The sequence below is a fragment of the Rattus norvegicus genome, chromosome 16, assembly GCF_021556685.1.
Source record: "Rattus norvegicus strain SHRSP/BbbUtx chromosome 16, alternate assembly SHRSP_T2T, whole genome shotgun sequence".
Taxonomy (NCBI): Eukaryota; Metazoa; Chordata; class Mammalia; order Rodentia; family Muridae; genus Rattus; species Rattus norvegicus.
Window position 1 is genome coordinate 69,575,001 of NC_141549.1, and position 20,292 is coordinate 69,595,292.

The window sequence follows — 20,292 nt, forward strand, 5'->3', positions numbered from 1 at the left end:
TGCCAAGACTGGGTATTTTTGTTGAAACTTTGTTATATTTTTTTCCACTTTCTTAGTTTGTTTGAAGTGATGATATGTATCTGCCTGTATCTTTTTTTTTTTTCATCTTTATTAACTTGGGTATTTCTTATTTACATTTCAATTGTTATTCCCTTTCCCGGTTTCCAGGCCAACATCCCCCTAACCCCTCCCCCTCCCCTTCTGTATGGGTGTTCCCCTCCCCATCCTCCCCCCATTACCACCCTCCCCCCAGCAATCACATTCACTGGGGGTTCAGTCTTGGCAGCACCAAGGGCTTCCCCTTCCACTGGTGCTCTTACTAGGCTATTCATTGCTACCTATGAGGCTATTCATCTGCCTGTATCTTTATCTCAGCTCAGAACATCATTCCAGAACTTCAGGATTGGTGACATTTTCTATTTTTTTAGTAATCACAATGAGATCTATGGTCTTCACATGGGTTAATCCTATATTTCAAAGGCAAATAAATGGAATTTATGCTAGTATAGATATAAAAAGCTTTTATTTAAATTAGAGCCATCTGAAAAATTAAGAGTGTTTTATTTTTTAATATAATAGCCTTTATGCTATTCAAAGAATAATTATTCTGTTACCAAGTTTATATATGGACAGGTGGGCTACAGGTACTAGTCTTAGCTTAGGTGACTTTGCTGGGGGCAATTCTTCACGGGTTTAATACAGTTCTACATATTGTGGGTAAACAACACTGCTTACACTTCCAGGATGTCTTCTTGAGATTGTGCTGTATTCAGTCTTGAATCATAGAGCTAGTCCTGCCTTCTGGAGCAGAAGACACACAACCTTACTGTCCTTTATAAAAGGTTTCTTCTTTCAGCTCTGGGTCTCTCTTTTGTAAAGCCACCTATCCTTGTGACATTGTAGGATCCATGATTCACTGAAGAATGACACCCTGGGCTCAAATAGTATGTAAAAACAAAGAGTGCTTTATTCTTCAGAAGTCCAGCATGCTGGGGTCTCCCTTTACCAAGATAGAGAGAGAACCAAGTGAGCTCACAGGCCAGCAGATTAGGGGAATTCTGGGGTAGGGTGACCTTTATCTTGCTCCATTTCTAATGAAAGAATAAAAAAATACAGCCAAAATGTTCGAAGTTTAGAAATGCAACCTCACCTCTAAGATGCCCTAAATACCTCAAATTCCAGACCCTGTCTCTACCTGTAAGTAAGTAAAATCTTAGAGAACAACCTTGAGAAGCAGGAAGCTTCTAGGAACTAGCGGACCATACAGTTAAGCAATCTTGAGAGACAAGAAGCTTCTCCTTGTGATTTTCCAATGACGCCACCCCTGCCTCCTTGGGTTGTGGCTTCTTCCTTTAAATACCCTTTCTCCCAGCCTCTCAGGGTCGAACTCCACTGCCCCTGCGTGGGATATGAGTCTCGACCCCAGTGCACTGGTTCCTATCAACAAACCTCATGTTTATTACAGCAAGGACGGTCTCATGTGAGTTCTTGGGGGGTCGCATCATCCCGAGACTTGAGTGAGGGTCTCCCGCTCCAGGGGTCTTTCATTAGGAACATTCCAGAGCCATTATCGGGGCATGGGGCCTGGAACTTATTTCTAGGGAGGTCTGGAAACTGTTGCTGAGGAAGTCTGGAAACTGCTGCTGACCCATTGTCCTTGCCTCAGGCCAGGTGGCAGGGCAGCTTCTGAGGCCTGGTCTTGCCTGGACTTGCCCAGCTCTTAGAAACAGAGATTTAGTTCTTGTTTCCTGAACCGTCAACTGAAACCCATCATGGAGTTAGCCTAGCCTTCTCACCTCTATCTACTTGCCTCCTTTGTTGTTACGTCTGTTACTTGGGAATTTGTCAGGTTTGACTCAAGCGCACTGATGCTCATCTCACTCTTCCACAAGTACCAATCCTGTCTCTTTGATGCAGAAGGCTCATGTCTGTCTACATCCATGAAGCTAGAACACACAGATGTGTAAGGTGAAATCTTAGCAACAGAGCTGCTCCTATAAGCTTCGCAAGAGCCATGCTAGGAACCTTTGGAAATTAACTTTTAATGAAATGAGCGTTTTAAGTATAACTGTTTTCAGCTTGGATGAAAAGCTGGGAGCTATCTGGATATAACTAGGCAAAGACAACTGTTGGGCCCAATGAACCACTAGCCAGTGTCCGAAGCTTACCAATTTAATAATTTTTATAATCATAAAAAGAAAAATAGACAATTCAAACGGATACACACATATTATCTCAGCACCTGGAAACCTAAAGCCAGAGGGTGAGGAGTTCAAGGCCAACTTGGCTTTTAAATGGAGCCTCTGTCCTGAGATGAACAGCAAGCAATTAAACTTTTATGATTCTGTTCAACGAAGCCTTCTGCATTTCTTTGACCAAATCTCTTCCAGATCATTTCGTTAAGAAATCAGTATTTACTCTGGATAATACTTGGTGCCAGGCACTAAAGTTAGCAAGAAATATTCACTGCTGTCCTACCTCTCTGGAGGACACTTTTTTTGTGTGGGTGAGCAAATGTTTACTAACAAAATAGGGAAGTGACCTCACTTTTCAAGAGAATTAAGGAGGTGAGAATGTTGCTGATACTGAAGCAAAGGCACCAAAGGAACTTAGGGACTTCCTTTCCAAATGAAGGAAGCCGAGAACCAATTTCCTCATCTGTTGGGTGACACAGCTACCCTGAGTCAGGAGGCTTTTGAACTATAACTTTAACAGTTCTGTAAATGAAAGAAAAAAAGCCTTCAAAAATATTCCATCAATAAAACGAGTGAAGATGTGGGCTTAAATTAGTCTAGCCCAATATTAGCTTCTTATCGTCTTCCCCTTCTTGGTTTGTCTCCATACATCCCACAGGCTTCTCACTCTCGAAAATCTTCACCCTCCCATACAAAGCCCCAAAGATTACAGATTCAGTTAAGAAGCTATGAAGTGTGATGTTTGCCGCCAATAGCAAGAGGCGAAAGAAATGTAGACTGTGCCACTGAGGGCTGTGTGCGAGCTTTTGTTCCGCAACTTCTGCTCAGTGGTTCCAGAGTCCAGTCAAGTCTCCTGACCCTGGTTAGCCTGCCTGGCCACTTTTAGTCACAGACAGTAGCTTATGTAACACCAGTCACCTGTAGTCACAGGTTATTTAATGATAGTTGTAGGGAAATGAAGGAATTTGTACCAAATCCCTTACACTAACTCGAAAAACATCTTACAGCTCATTTCCTCTGATTGTGGTTGGCGACGCGCTAATCTCTCCATAATATAGAGGCGAGAAAAACTAAATTTTCAATATCGGGAGAAGGAAAAACACATTTTGCATTAGCCTCCCTCCTTTTCTACTCTCTCCTATACCCACAGGGACAGGCTATTGTGGTCATTAGCTTTGCTTGTACCAAATCTGCTTGGTCTGAGGAGGCCCTTTGATTTCAGGTTTATCCTAAAGCTGCAGACATTGAGTTGCTGGGTATTTACTTGGGATTAATGACCAGTTAGGCACAGCTGTGCTTTCTATCGTTAACCCTACCCAGGTGCTAATTCCGACAACATGCCCTGCAAGCAGAGGTCATTATTGCTATTCGGAACTGTGAATGCTGCCTCCAACAACGTAAGCTTTATTTAAAGAGGAAGCCATTTTGATTGGGCAATGTTTCACGTTTCTGGAAACTTAATGCCCTGTGTATAAGCAGGCTGATTGTCTGGAAACATCTCCTTGCACTGGTGCTGTTCAGCTCGTAATCTACCTCAGGACCCCAGGCAGGCTGGAAACTGAAGCAGGTTCTATTTTTGGCATCTAAAAGAAAAAAGAAAAAAAAATCAATGCTCCGCTCTGGCAGCCTGGTCTGCAGCCTCATCCTCGCCCCCTCCTGCCCGGTGCGCGCTGAGTGCAGCTTCCTTTGCGGGAGATTAAAGTGAGTCAGAGAGTGTGATAAATGCTTTCAGTCATATCTGCTGTCATTTGAATAATACTAGGTGTCAGGAAGAAATACGTCCCTAGCTGGTTTGAACCAACCAAACTCTTTTGATATTCTCTTCCCCCTTAGTGAAATAAGAGCCATGATTTAGAATACTGCCACTCCACCCCCTCCTACCTCTCCATAAAATAAAACAAACCCAAAACAAAAGAAGGGCAAACAAACAACAACAAAATAACTCTGTTGCAAATCCTTATTAGGTTTTCAGGGTGGATCAGGCATTCTCTCTCTCTGCAGTCTTTCCCCTTTTATGCTGTAATCCAGGAAGTCTGTCTGGTTAGAAGAGGACGTGGTTCTAGTTTTTCTGGGCTAACCTTAGCTTTTGCGATACAAACTCCGTCTCTGATTAGACCTCGGTCTTTATGCCTCAAAGTCATCAATCGCTGAATGTGCTTTTTATAATTCAGAATCATTAACTGATTAAAGGGGAGGGAGAGTGAGGTCAGATTACAAGCACAAAGGGAAGAAGGACGGAGCTAGGATACAGATAGCCTTTCTTCTCTAGGCTCACCAGGCTATGAGCCCAGGCTGTGACACCTGTGCTGGTTTCCTAATGAACCAGGGCCAGCCATGGCCGTACTAATGCAGGTGAGATTGTCTGCAGTTGCTCCAGGATTAAATGTTAAACAGAGGAGTCTTTTTCATTCTTCCCTCCAGGAATCACGAGTCCTCAGATTCTGTCTTCTGCCCTCAGAGACCTGCTTTCAAGAAGAGGTCTGATGGATTTCTTTGTGATGTGGTATCCACTGCAGGAGTCTTTCCTGGGAAGCAGGAGATAGGCACACTTGAATGCTAGTCTGTGTTGATCCGTCTGGTCATTTCAAATCTCGGAACGGCTGCAGGAAATACCGGTAACTGATAATTTTAGATTCTAGTACTGGGTGCCTCTGGGTCCACACTGCAAGCTTCAAAACCCGCACCTCTCAAAAAGTAAGGCTCGCCTCAGAGTCTTGGGGTTTACAGAGAACCTTCGCTTTGACTCCAGTCTCTCTATTGCTTACTGTTTATGATTTAGGACAGTTTAATGTCACCAAGCCTTTGCTTCCTTGACTATAAAATGAAGACAACATGTAACTCTTAGGTATGTTCTAGCAATAAAATCGGGTAAAAATATGTTAAGGAAGCTGGCGTATATTTGTAGCTCAATAAATCCTTCCAGCCTCTTCTGAGAACTGACTTTTACTTAGCAAATATAATACCTATCATTTTTTTTGTTCTGCTTGTAAAAGAAAAATAAATAGGATATAGCAAGCATGACTAAGTTCAGACATGGAAATGACCATTGCCAAAAATTAATCTTCTACTTTGAACTAATGAAGACTTTTGAAAATCTGTGATGGCTGCCGCCATAGAGAGTACATTGTTTTTCTTCAGCTACGTGATCTGTGATAGGCAGCTTAAGTGCTGGTGGATGGCGTTACACCTAGCTACATACCAGCAGCCCAAAGACTCGGTGGCTTTAAAACAGAGTATAATGCAAGCAGGAGGGAAAAGGGCACAGGTGAGAAGTGGATTTGATGATGATATAATCTGAGTACATTTTAAAAAATCTTACCATCGATCCATCAAGTGTATAGTACACTAATTGCAAACCTTTGCTTTTCTAAAATTAAGTAATAAAACATTTAAAAACAATTTTTAAAGAAGGAAAAAATCATAAAAACACAAGAGGCAAAAGGGTCTCTTCAGAGCACCTTCCTCCCTGCCAGCCCAGTTATATTTATGCTACTTCCTTCCCTGAACTCTTCCTCTCATCCCTACCCTTGACCTTTCTTTCTCCATTTTATTTCCTTCCTACAATGCCTGCTGGTAGCTTCTAATTCTCAGTGTTTCAGATAGGAATACATCTTTAAATCACAGTTTGTCTTTTTGGTACCCTGACTCCATAATATTCTAACCTGACTGGATGTATTGAAGTATCCAGCTGCTTCTCATTACACTTTAATGTTTCCAGGGCAACTGCAGTCCCTCTTGGCGTTTTCAGTCTTGCTAATAAATGAATTTATGAATGAAAAGAAGAACCAAAAGAAGACCATGCCCATTGCTTCTAAGAGGGTGTTGTGTCTGTCATTTCTTTCAATGATTTTTCTTTTCCTGGTTCTTGCTAAATTAACTGGCAGAGAACTGGTCAAGAAAAATCGGCCTCTGGGTTCGGTCCCCAGCTCGGAAAAAAAGAACCAAAAAAAAAAAAAAAAAATCGGCCTCATTGAGAAGATGATGGTAAGACTAACATGCTTATTTCTCTTTCTTCTTGTCTTAAATCATGTGTGCATGGCGTTAGCAGTTGGTCCATTTGGGTTTTGAGTATACCCATTTTCTCTATAAAATGATTTTGCATTTTACTGAGGATAAGGATTTTGATTCGAGAAAATGGATATAATAGCTTACATTCCCTCCTGTTTACTCCATTTGGGAGATGGCACTGAACCTTTTAAAAAGGATTAACTCATTTAGTCTTCACAACAAGCCAGGAGATGGGTACTATTATCCCACAATACAAATACAGCATGCAGGACTTACAGATGTTAAATACTTTACTCAAGGTCATAGGAGTGCAGATTCCTTAGTCTTTAATTATGGAATTTCAAGCATCGGTAAACCTGCATGTAAAGTAAATTGGGGGAAAAGAAACTTCTTTAGGATTTGAACAACCTTGCCTCACGGGCATTCTTTGCTACGATAACTTTATTAACACTCGACTACAATACTTTCTATGAGGGCATTTTGCTCATCCAGCATCTTTTCAACAGTGCCCAGGACAGTGCTGTGCGTGAAGTAGATCCTCAGCCAGGGAGAACTGAACTAAATCTTTATTTTACTCAACACAGTTTTATAAGTTGTCTTACTACATGATTGATATTTTCTAGGCACAGGCATAGGGTGGTAAAAAAAAAAAGAACTAAAATAGTTCTTTGTTTTCATATAATTTGTCTTCTGTTAGAAAAAGACCAGTAAGGAATGTAACCAATGAGTCAGTTATGTCAGCTCACAAATGGTACAAGAAAACAAGATAGGTCAAAGATGAAGGGGCTCAAAGACAATGTATTTGAGCAAAGATTGAAAGAGTTGCTTGTGTGGATGGATGTGTAAGAGTGTTGTATGCAGAGGAAAGGTTATGCTTGACCTACTAAGGAATAGTGAGAAAGTTTCTGTAAAAGTACAGAGGGAATGGGAGGGTAGAGGGATTTAGTCAGAGAGCTCAGAAATGGCCATTCACAAGACTCTATAAGAACTCTGGCTTCTACGGTGATGAAATGACAGGCCATAGGAGGTCTTGAGCAGATCACCAATGACCTGGCTAACATTTTCGAAGGACCACTATGGTTACTCTTGTCAGGCCCATAATATAGAGGGGGGAAGGGTAGGGTTAGGAAGAAAAAATAAGAAGCCACAGCACAGTAGTAATCTACACATGGAATCCAGGGGGGACTGGAGACAGCAATAGAACTGGTCAAGGTGAGAAAGGACTCAAGGATGACTCCAAGGAAGTTTGGAGGTTTATGACAGTCAGATAGAGTAGTTAGTAGAATGGGTTTAGGTGAGGGAAGGATGGTCATTATTTTAATGATAGATATGTTAAGTCTAAAATTTCTATTAAGCATCCATCCACTAGGCACATGGACATGGGAATATAAAGTTCAGAGGAGAAGGTTGACAGAGTGATAAGCATCTGAGTGGAACTTAAAACCAGAAGGAGGTTTGGGAGGCAGGAAGTGAGGGAGGGAGGGAGGGAGGGAGGGAGAGAGAATAATACTAAGAAATTTGAGGATAAAATCTTTAGGGCCTAAAGTCAGGCTTAAATAAGATTTAGTATACAATAATAAAAGTAAGGTTAGAGTCTCAAGAAACTCAGAAAGAGATGAAGTACTAGGGAAAAGAAAAGGAGAGGTATCAAAAAAAGAAACTATGACCAAATGTGTTAATCACTGTTTGTAATCTCAAATAAGGTGAAAATTAGTATTGACCCAAGACTTGCATTGTGACCTTGACAAGAACAATTTCAGTGGTGACAGCAGCATAAACCTACTGGCATGGAGTCAGGAAAAGGAAGGAATGAAAGGTGTTCAAGGCAGGGGAGAGAGGCAACTCCTAAGGGGGTTTATGTATAGGGAATCAGAAATTGGCCAGCAGCTACAGAGAAAAGGGAGACAATGAAAAGGAGCTACTGTATTATTAAGTTGCAGGAGGTCACAGGTAGAAATGGAAATAGTGTAAGAGAGGTGTAGCTTGTATGTCTTTGTTCAGGGGAGGAGAAGGGAGGGGAGATTTTGTGCATGTATGGAGGAACTAGTTCTAGGTGGGAACATGAGTCACATCATGGATAGAATGGCAGTCAAGATGTGTGTGTGTGTGTGTGTGTGTGTAAACATACAAATAATTTGTGTGTGAGAGTATATATATATACATATATATACATACATACGTGTATTCATGTGTATATGTAATTCTGTTGATACCAAACACAGATTGTACTCTCAAGGTAATAAGTTATACAAGATCATAGCCAAGGAACATGGATTCAGGTTGTCCTGAGTGTTTCCTACTCTGGAAATTATTAATGAACTTTTTATGGTCACAGATCAAAGAGGGCCATCAATCAATCCTACACCAGCTATATTGGTGGTGACAGTTGGTAGGAAGTAACAGCAAAGCAGAAAAAAGTCTCTCTACAGACTTCCCGTGTTGTGGAGTGACACTCTCAGCCATCTCTTAACACTTCTACAGGGTTGGTAGAAGCTAGCGGTCTGCTGAGTTAGCACAGTCCGAAAGTTTACCCATCAGTAAAGAAGACGCTATGTCAGGTACAGAGAATCCAGTAACTGGTTCTAATGTGCAACACGGTAAATAGCGACGACCATTAACTTCTTGCCAGTCTGTGTGCCAACTCTTCAACATAGCTATGCATCTTTCAAGGGATGTTCAGTGTGCAATACCCATAAGATATGCATACGTATTTATATATATGTATACATGTGTTTCTATTTCAAATGTAGATATATGGAAACATAATATCTGAAAAGAACCACCACTTAGGGTCTACACACACACACATACACATATATATTAATATGTATACAGTTTATATATGCAGTATTAATATACATATTATAGCATGTAAAATATATAATATTAAATATTACATAATAATATAAATTGTAGCTGCTTGTATTCTCATGCTAATTATGTTTCCCAAAAACCTGTTTGCTGTGACCCTGACCCCCAGTTTTCTGATTGGTAAATAAAGATACTGATAGCCAATGGCTGGGTAGGGCAGACACAGGCATTTTAGGAATTCTGGGCTAGGAACAAACAGAAGGAGAGGGAGATCCACCATGATGAGAGGAGGAGAAGAATGCCTTGCCCAAGAAGGTGTGGGACAGAGAACTTAGCCACCATGTAGGAGCTGGGGAAGAGCATCCCCAAGAGGGCCTCCTGACTGGGTCTAGGGCAGCAAAGATGAAATATAGATTTTTAGTAAATAATAATTTGGTAATAATGGAAAGAAGTAGATTAGTCATGTGGAAGTTAGAAAGTGGCCCAGTCATTGAGTTTTTTAGGGCATATATAAATATGAAGGCTGTGTGTATGTGTCTTTCATTCAGAAACCTAGAACACTAGGGAGGGTATCAAGGAACACACTGCCACAGAGAGCAAATTGAGCAGTAATTGGGTACTGCTACAGTAAAGATTATGCAATGATACATAAATTATATAATAAATATATAAATATATATAAATATAATAAATACAAAATATACACCTATATTAATATGTACATAGACATGTATATATGCATACACATCTACATAGCAGAGATAGTTTTTCTAAGGTAGACAATAAAAGCAGATAAAGCAATTCTTAGTCTATGACATTTGCAAACTCTGTAGCATTATGAAATTATTTAAAAATCTCCAACCTTCCAAAGGTGTTATTATTAAACCTCAATTAGTCTTTAAAAAAAAAAACCTCCCAATATTAAAAAAACGAAGGCGCAGTTAAGTATATTTAGGACACTTTATATTTAAAGTGTTTTCCAGTCAGGAAACAATGCATTTTTGAAGTGGATTTTTGAAGTGAGTCAGCTGCTGTCTCTCCCTCCCAGAGCTGAAGGGAGAGAAGGAATCATATAGAAAGAGTCCAGGGCACTCTTTACTCCAGACAAAGCTGGGATGATTAGGAGAATGAATTGCAAATGAGGAAGACAATAGAGGAGAAGGTTCTATTATGGAGGGAGAGAGGGTGGTATTGCAGAAAGGACACTTAATAATGACAAGCCAGGCTTAGAAAGCACTTGGGGAAAGTGAATAATTCAGCAGCCACTAGAGGAAAGGAAATCTTTGGAGAATGTCAATCTGTGGGCATCAAATTGTAAGCTAAGGGTGAAACATCTGTGCCTTCCCAGAAGGGTCCCAGCCAAAGGTGAGTAGGAAACAACAAATGCAGCCACTTTACCCAGCACTCTCAATTAAGAAAGACACAAACATGAAATGGTTTTATTTCCTATAGCTCCTGCTCCCAACTTTGCTCTGCCAAGTCTCTCTCCCCTGTGAGAACAGATATTAATTCATTTTGGCAGAGTACATGATTTCCCAAAATGCTTTTGGTTCGTGAAAGACTGTCCAGTATAAGTTTTATTTTTGTTTGCCCTTCTAAACTTCCCATGCCATAATGCCACAGAAAGCTTATTAGCCACAGGTCATTGCAATACTACATCGGTCCGGCTGTTTCTGATGCTGCTGTATCATTTTCTGCCATTGTCTCTGTGATTTTGGCCATGATCCAGAGCTTCATGCTTAGGAAAGAGGGACATTCGATTAAATACCATGGTAGTGTAGGAATCAGATTCCTTCTTGTCCCCGGATGAAGATGATGGATGAAGATTTACTAGCAGAAAAGGCCAACTAATTGTCAACAACTTACTTACATTAAAAATGTGTCTTGGTCTTTTCTGGGTTTGGACTAGTGTGTGTAACTGAATCCTCTTCTTGAAGAATTGTGATAGACAGTTAAAAGAAGGTAAAAAGTGAGGTCCCGAAGAAGCTCTTATACAAAGTCTTGAAATTAGCAGAAGAAATAAACCTCTTGGCAAAAGATAAAATTGGAAACATTCTGGTCAAGGCAAATATTGAACAAATAGAGCATGTATGAAGGAGCCCACACTATGCAAATGACCCATAAGTCCCCAATTCTTTGTGTAGTGTTGTTGCTAAAGCTTCTAAATTTCCTCTCCAGCCTGATTCATCTCTTGGAAGTATAGTCTTTTATGAGTTATTTTCCTTTATTTCTTACCGATATAGGTCTTTGAGAGTTAATGGGACATTGTCCACCCATCTTAGTTTGACCCTGAAACAGTGACTCTTAAGTGCTCTGCTTCATCTGGATGATAAATGTCCAAACAAAGGAGGAGTGAGGGGGCAAAAAGAAAGCAGACTGAGAGGAGAGGAGGGAGGGGTGGCATGATTGGGACATAAAGAGAATAAATAAATAAATTAATGAAAAAAAAAAAAGAAAGAAAGAGTTAAGTCTCCAGTTTTGGCTGTGGAAGGAGTCTCAAGGGGATTGCTGTCCAGCTATTTGTTTAAGGGCTATCTTTTAATAATTACAACAACAGTTGGACAAAGTCTAAGGCAATTTCTCTTGCGATGATCAATTCTTCAGATAGATCATGGGCAAAGAGAATGGGGAACCATATAAATCTATGCATGCCCCAGTGACCAACAGAGATTATCACAACTAGGTGCTTGGTTACACTGTTGACCTGCTTTGCCAACTGACACAAACTTTTAATTTAACAACAACAAAAATAACAATAACAACAACCACAAAAATGAAACAGACGCAGGAGTAATCTGACAGTCTTGATCAGGGTGTTAGCTGGTTGATCATTGTCTTAGTTGGACTCTGTAAGAACGTCTAAAGACATCCCTATTGTTTGAGGGGATGGTCTGACTTTCATGGTTGATCCTTCTCTGGGGTCTAGGCTCACCCTCATGGGTGATTGTCCTCATCTAAGGGTGTCCTTTACCTGTTTCTGAAACCTAAGGTTTGAGATGATAATTTGCCTCTGTACTTTGATATGCATATGCATGAACATAAGCAAGGAACTCAAGGAAAAGGAGAGATTGGGACCTTCCAGTACTCCAAGTTAATGTTCAGATTTGGCTTTTGAAGAACAGGGAGTCTAAAAGACCCAATGGAAGTAACTACAGGCCAAAGAAGATGCCCAGCTGATGGCCCTAGCCATATGGACCAACTTGCTTCCCTAAGAAGATCATAGCCTAGGCTGAAGAACAAGACTGCACAGGGGAATTCTTGCCACAGTTCTCAGGAGACTGGCCAGGGCATTAGAACCGCCCTCTTGGAATTTCTAAGAAACAGGGATTTGTGTCCTTTACAAATAAGAAAAGCCCCGGTGAAGGTGAGGAGGTAATGCTTCCTACTCTTAGGGAGGATGAGACTTCAACTCCAGTGATGGCTGTAATTGAAAGCCTGATACTTCCTAAGGTTCCCAAATGGAGCTCCAATGCAAGCAATTACAGGCAAGCATTGAGGCTTCTTGGTTAACTCAAGTTTGTGTGTGTGTGTGTGTGTGTGTGTGTGTGTGTGTGTGTGTGTAGTGGCTTGTGTTGTCATGATAATTATGTTACCCCCCCCCCAAAAAAAAAAAAACCATTTGCAGTGTCCCACATGTAGGCTAAAGGAAGTCTGCCTCCAGTTGGCTTTGATTGGGAAATAAAAGCAGGGGATAAAGGCAGGCCTTTTAGGATTCCTGGGCAAGAAACACAGAGGAGAGAAGAGGGAAGTCTGCCACAAGAGGGGTGTAGGGCGGACCACACCATGAAGGAGAGGAGGGTGAGATGACCGAAATGTAGGTACAAAGGGAAAGCAGCCACATGGGAGGGCTGCCTAGAAGGAAGCAGGGCAGCAAAGATAAAACATACATTTAGAAAGTGTTAACTGAGGAGTACCAGAGGGAAGTGTGTGCTAGCAGTGGGGGAGGTTTGGAAGTGTCCAGCCATTGAGCAAGTTAGGCATATTAAAATGTAAAGGTTGTGCATGTGTGTCTTTTCATTCATGAATCCAGACCTCTTGGGTGGGTCCAGAGACACTCATTCCTCACCAAAAGCTCGGAGTGGCTTAACAATCTACCAATATCTATATCTATGTCTATGTCTATATTATCTATATCTATATCTGTATCATCTATCACTATCTCTCCCTATCTCTATCATCTATATCATCTCTATTTCTATCTCTATATCTATCTATATGATAATTTTATTAATACTTTTTCTCTATCTTAATCAATAGCATAGGACCCATTAGAAAGAAACTAGTGTAATAACAAATGTTGATGAGAGTGCCCCAAAGTCAAAGATTGCCATTAACCCATCCTTGGGAATTGATCTATTGTCTAAAATCAAAGCATAACATTTAGAATTCTCCCCTGTAAGTTAAGAGACATTCTAAGCCAGGCAGTGGTGGTATGTGCTTTTAATGCCAGCATTTGGAAGACAGATGAGGCCAGCCTGGTCCGCAAAACACAGCTAGAACTACACAGAGAAAACTTGTCTTGAAAACACAAACAGCAATTATGACAACAAAAGTAGACATTTCTAGACTCAAACATTACTTCTCCAACTACTCAGGAATGTGTGGATATTAGCTAAGGTAATATTGCTAAGGTAAGCTATGCAGCTAGAGTTGTGGTGGGAGACAATAATCCTTTTCAAGCTTAGAAGTATCTTCTTGTATGTTCTGACACTTTCCCAAGGATATCCTGCCTGGTCTGAGAGAAATGCAAAAAGGTATTTTTCAAAAATAAAACTTCTCCCTTTTGGGTCTCTAAGACCTCCAGAGCATCTTAAAAAACAAACCTTAAACCTATTAACCAGTGGTTCTCAAGCTTCTTAACCCTTTAAGAAAGTTATTCATGCTGTGGTGACCCCCCCAACCATAAAATTATTTTTGTTCTTATTTCATAATTGTAATTTTGCTACTGTTATGAATAAGTTGTAATGTAAATACTGGATTCTTCCAATGGTTTTGTGTGATCCCTGTAAAACGGTCATTTGATCTCTAAGTTGGTGGTGGGATCATAGGGTGGGAAGAGTTATAAGCTACCCAGAGACTTAAAACCTCTCTTCAAACAAGAAAAACTGATGTGTTCATTTCTAATGTAAAGTTGTGTCTTATTTATCAGTCTGTCAGGAGTTTTAACTTCCCATTATGGTTCAGTTTTCTTCCCTTCTTTTCCTCCTATTTTGACCCCATTGGAAGAATCCATACTCGATGATTACAATCTCACACCCTGTTCTGAAAAATCCACCCTGCAATTGGATTCCTTCTGAGAATTATTCTTTTTGTTTGGCCACAGTCTTAATATATAACCACTATTATTTTATTTATTATTTTCAATTTAAGAGATCTCACTACTGAGCCAGCCACATAAGGACAGCTTTCTTAGGAACAAAAACCCAGGCGCGATTTTCCTAGATCTCACCCTTTGACACCACCGGTTGCTATAATCATGTTACTTTTATTTGGACCTTGTCTTGCTTGACCTTCTTGTCAACTTTGATTGTTCTGATGCCACTGTTCTAAACTGAATTTCTCATGATGCAGGGATACCAGCCCATTTCTATTTCAGTAGATAGAAATCTTCGTCTCCAGGTAAAATTGGGAGAGTCCCAAGCTCCCTCTGAGGCAGAAGGTGATGGCACTCAATGGCAGCAAGCAGTTACTCAGCTATCCAGAAGATTCTGAGACCATGACTCTTGCAGGAGAGTCTAGACAGAATAGGGTGGAGAGTGAGACCTAGGCCTTACACAAAGCCTGCAAAATTAGCATATGAAAAAACTTCTCTACAAGGAAAGCTGGAAAATCTCCAGCGTTCTGACATGTAGCAGATAGAGCAGGAAAACCCAGCAACTATGTATAGTTTATGATGAATATTACATGGCTCTATGGCAAAGAGTGTTTAAGAACCTACAAGCCGTGTCTTAGATCCTTGTCAAAGCCATGAAGGTAGCAGATTAAGGCAGACAAGGAGATGTGGGAACAAGCGCGAGAGGGTAATACAGCCCCACTTATGATTCTGATGATATTTGCATTACCCATTAACACCTATCAGAAAGCAATTACCACAAAGAGGCAGTAAATTTCCAATTAGATAAATTGAATCAGTCAGTTGATATTAGCCAGGCTTGTCAGCTGCCACCCTTAATTGCGGGAAAAATGGGCATGCCAACATAGTGGCAGTGGCGAAACTTTCCGTGGGATTAAAAGCATAGGCCTCCACTTAGCAAGGGATCAATGACACAGCCCCACTTAAGAAGGCGGATCAGGCTGCCATCTCTTCAGCGAGCCAAGAAGCAGAAACCAGAGCTGAGACGGGTGCTGGATGTCTGTGGACTTCAGCATTTGATACAGACATGACCTCTGCAGAAGCTCCAAGTCCTTACATCCTGGTAATGGGCAGGAACATATGGTGGCAGCAAGCCAAACAAGAGAATGTAAGAAGTACTATATTGCCAAGTGGGGAAAAGGACAGAGCGAGAAAGCTTAATGGGCATTCACCCAAGATTTGGACACTTGGGATCATTTATACAGCATGACCTTTTCCTGCGTGCTCTATCTACTTCACATCAAAAGGCTGGAACCTTTCCTCACGCTAATCCATGTTGTCTCAGAGAGCAGGGCCTTTTCTTCTCTTAAAAGTGACTGCTATCACACCACGCGTGTTACATATCACACTTTGCTTTATTAACTTATCCACATTTACGTTGTGTACATTTCTTGTTTTTTGTTTTGTTTTGTTTTGTTTTTTTGTTTTGATTTTGTAAATATTTTTTTGTAAATAATGGTAGGTGCCAATGTTTCTTTGAATTCCTGATTTGAATTTGTTTTTGAGTATTTTATTGGGAGGTGAGATTGCTGGATTACATGGTAGTTACTTAAGTTTCTTGAGGACCCAAATCGAATTCACACCAGTACCCAAGGGTTCCTTTCTGCAAACACCCTCACAAAAATTGGTCTTTTATTTTTGCATACTGTTCCTCCTAACAGGTGTGAGCAATATTTTTCTTTGTTGATTTTTGATTTCCATGATGATAAGTGACATTGAGTTCATACAGTTGCTAGTTCTTTTGTTGCTAGAGTGAAATATCTGGGGCAGTACTTTCAGGGGGGAGAGTTTTATTTAGATTACAGTTTAGGAAGCTGAAAACCCAAACGTCATGGCATTATGCTAATATTAAGTTAATATACTTATATTTAATACTTATATTAACATATAACTAATATAATACTTATATTAATAAAAATATAAAACTAATACAATACTTATATTAATGTAAGTATTAATGTTGATACTTGCAGTAACATACCATCGGTCTCATGTTCGAACCTCTTTGACTACATCATTTCACAGTGGATGCCCTCCTTGTGGTGGTGGAAGCACACGCAAGAAAAGAGATATTAACCAATAGCAAATCAAAGGAGGGTGGCTGGGCTTAGGGTTCAATAATAACCTCTCCTGAGAAATAACCAGGGGTCCCAAAATAATTAGCGAAATTCTTTCTGTAGCTAGTGTCTAACCGAACTGAACTGAATCTACTGAAACTGTAAGCCAAAGTAAAATGTTTTCTTATGAGTTTATTATCAAAGACACTTTTGTCACAATGTTAGAAAGTGACACAATAACACATGAATTACCATGTTTTCTGTCTGGCTTATTTACTTATATTGACATATCCTCAGGTTCATCAGAGTCATCAGAGATAACAGAACCTTTTCTTAAAGGTAAACAACAGCTCAAAGGGCTGTGACCTTTTCTACAGGCACAGCTCTTAAGGGTCTCACTCACCACCTCCTAAACACAGTGGAAACAACCATCTAATTGGTGACTCTTTGGGGGACAAATCATGTCCATTCATTGCAGACATCTTATTATATATCTGTAGGCTACTTCAGTCCTTTATAGATATATACTAAGGATTTCTTTTATGAATGAGCTGTAGAAATGTCTTGTTTGTTATACACATAACATTGGATCAGATTTCTGGCTTTCAATTTTTTTCTCTAACTCACATTTTCTCTGTAGGTTGTTTCTTTATTCCATTGATTGTCTTTGCTTTTCAAAGGCCTGTGGTGATGGTGTAATCCTGATAATCTCTTTTTGCTTTTATTGCGTGTACTTTCGATACTGTATCCAAGAACTTGTAGTCAAGGTCAATGTCAAGGAGTTTTTGCTCTGTGTTTTCATCTGGAATTTTTATGGTTTCAGGTCTCAGATTCGGTTTTAGGCTTTTAGTCCATTTTTGGGTTGATTTTGGTGTGTGGCAGAAGAAAAAGGTCCTCTTTTATTCTTTCTCTGTGTTGTCTTTTCCTTTAGAGGGATTTTTTTTTTCAGCTGCTTCTGTTATTTTGGAGTAGACCCATGGAACTTTTGAACTGTGTGTAGTTACTGAGATTCCCACATGCTTGTTCAGTCAGGTGGGTCAGTACTGTGTCATATTGAGATAATTCGCATACTTTGCCTCAATTTAGATTTGGATTATGAAACAAGAAGCAGTGTTAGCATAGCATGGTGGCAAAATTGTGGTACATATCAGCATGTGGTCTGCGTTGACTCCTCTTTTCTGCTGGGCACGGAAAGAAGGCCCTTACCAAACCCTAGCTGCTTATCACTCACTGCATTCCAAGTTAGTTGGCTTTGAGGACAGTTTAGCCTACGTGGTGGCTATGAAAAGGCTAAAGACAGTTTGTTGTAGGGGTCAGGCCTCCAGCGGCCACTCAAGTTTCTGCAAGGGATGATGGGAGAAATAAAAGCAGCTACACTGACTATCTTTTCTATATCCTTTCAATACTTAAGAATACAACTGGCCTGCCGTTTTCCCCAGGATGCAACATCATTTGCAATTTATGATCTGAGGCGTGAGTGAGGAGCTTAGTTTGGGACGATTATACATAATCTTCCACACTCAATAAATCTTACTTCAACGGTCAAGAGTCCAACGTGAGTTTAACTCTATCTCAACTATGTTGCTGTAGGTAGCTTTGACAAAGAACTGGGAGAATCATTCCATTATATACTTGTCCTGGTGTTGTCAGTAAATGAATAATTTCTGTCTCTACAATCGAGCTCAGCTTTTTATTGGGCAGATTTCTACAGTTCTTTGCTCATCGGTTCCCACTTCTTTTCACTGTATGTTATGTAGTAGTCTCCCTGGCTGTGTTATTTCTCCCTTTGTATTTTCTTTCACAGTAAATATTTTAGTAAAAGTATATTATAAACCAATGACAAAGATATAGTATAATTGATACATAAAATAGGAATCCAATCACGTAGCATGATTATTAAATATTTTGTACTGTATGTAATTGTCTATGCTATAGGCTGCATGACTAAGGGCTAGGGGTTGGTTTACCTTAGCTTCTATATTCGCCAAGGTTCTCTAGAAGAATAAAACTCTCTCTCTCTCTCTCTCTCTCTCTCTCTCTCTCTCTCTCTCTCTCTCTGTGTGTGTGTGTGTGTGTGTGTGTGTGTGTGTGTGTGAGAGAGAGAGAGAGAGAGAGAGAGAGAGAGAGAGAGAGAGAGAGAAGGGGATTCTTTACATTAGTTTACAGACTGTGGTCCAGAAGTCCAACAATGGCTATCTACTATGGGAAAGCCTTAGAATCTAGTTCTTTTTCAATCCATATACCTGGATAACTCAACTGGCCTTCATGCCACAATATCAAAGGAGGATACCATTGGTTCTCAACCTTCCTAATATTGCAACCCTTTAGTACAGCTCCTCATGTTGTGGTGACCCTCAAAACATAAAATAATTTTTGTTGCTACTTCAGAACTGTAATCTTGTTACTGCGGTGAACAGTAATGTAAAAAGCTGATGTTTCTGGTGGTCTTAGGTGACCCCTGTGCAAAGGTCATTTGAGACCATTGAGAGCTGCTGAAATGGACTCTAATGTGAGAGCGAGGACAGTCAATTAAAGAGTAAGAACTACCTTCTTTCCTGTCCTCTATACACACTAGAAGGTATGGCCCAAGTTAAAGGTAGATTTTTCACCTCAAAAGATCCAGGTGGGTCTTCTCATTTCAAATGATCTAATTCAGAAAAATCCCTCACAGGTATACCCAGCTGTGTAGATTTTTGTTCCTTCCAGATGTAGCCAAGTTGCCAATGAAGAAGAGCGATCACAGCATCACTACTCTTATAGCCATGACTGGGCTACTTTGGTTCTCTAGGAAGTTGATGTTGGGACAGTCAGGTGTGCATTTTTTTTAAACAAATCAATGCTTAAGAAGGGGAAGGAGAACATATAGGGAGGTTGTCAGATTTCCATACACATTAAACAAAATATCTGCCAGTTCAGCTGTGCATATCCCTGGAAGACAGGGAGTAGGATCGTTCTGAAGAAGTTCTAAACAGTGCCTGTCTGGGACTGCCATGGGAATGCTGTGTCAGGGAGGAGGGTTTCATGCTTAATGTCTTGCAGGCATCTCTGTTGACTATTGGGGCTTTCCTTGTGGCAAGCACTTAATTCTTTGCTTTCTTGTGGGGGGGCCTCCAGAAACTTTAGGATCTGTGTTGACTATCTTATTGTATAGTTCCCATTAATTAGGCTCTTGTAGTGGGTTTGTGAGTAGTCCACCTAAGATGTTCTCCTTTGAATTACTGGAGTTACCATAAGTAGGTTTTCTTTAGTCCAATGGGAGTCTTTAAAAGAAGACTTCCTTGCAGAGAGCAGGAAGGTGGGGAGGCAGATGGAGAGATGACAGATAGACTTGTGCACAGCAAGCTTCATTCACCCTGTGCTTGTGGACTTCAAGCCTTCCCTTATGCAAACCACCTTGTGGAACTTGGTGCTTGGTCAGATCCCATAATTTCACAAGCTGATTTCTTGTTACCTTGCTGTTCTAGTCTACTCTCCTGGTTTTGCTTTTCTGATTGGGTCCTTCCTGATGCAGATCATCCAGTCCCTTTCATTATTTACCTGTGCCTTTCATGCCACAGCAATTTGCAGTTGTTTGAGTCCTGTTGCTCCTAACTGGACCCCAAGAATAAAGCGCCGCCCACAGAACTCAAACCCAGCTGTCATTTTAATATTCAATTTTGCTCCTGGCAAACCCTTTCATTTTTGCTAGGTTGAGTGGAGTTTTGGGGCTTATATACAGTTGTCCAAGCCTGCCCTTTCATTGTCTTGCATCTACAGACATGTAGCTTCTCTTGATTTAGATTAGGTAAGAAAATAACATTTTTTTTCTACCTTCAAACACCTTCAAACTTTAGTAGGTGGTTAGCTCTACAGAATGGAAAATATATCA

General features: G+C 40.4%; 2 protein-coding genes across 9 annotated transcripts in view; both read left to right on the top strand.

Moving 5' to 3' along the window:
• Erich1 (glutamate-rich 1) overlaps positions 1–20,292 on the top strand; it is a gene marked incomplete at its 5' end in the record, with an annotated part of 52,793,804 nt that overhangs the window by 38,704,441 nt on the left and 14,069,071 nt on the right.
• LOC148000601 (uncharacterized) overlaps positions 4,404–20,292 on the top strand; it is a 251,643-nt gene continuing 235,754 nt past the window's right edge. For 3 of the 9 annotated variants that reach the window (XR_015640031.1, XR_015640025.1, XR_015640023.1), the window contains exon 1: positions 4,409–4,547. The gene's annotated coding sequence lies outside the window, so the exon portion shown is untranslated. Of the gene's footprint in view, positions 4,548–4,653; positions 4,811–20,292 lie in introns of all 9 variants that reach the window. The other 6 variants (XR_015640008.1, XR_015640021.1, XR_015640007.1 and 3 more) reach the window with 5 other exon arrangements.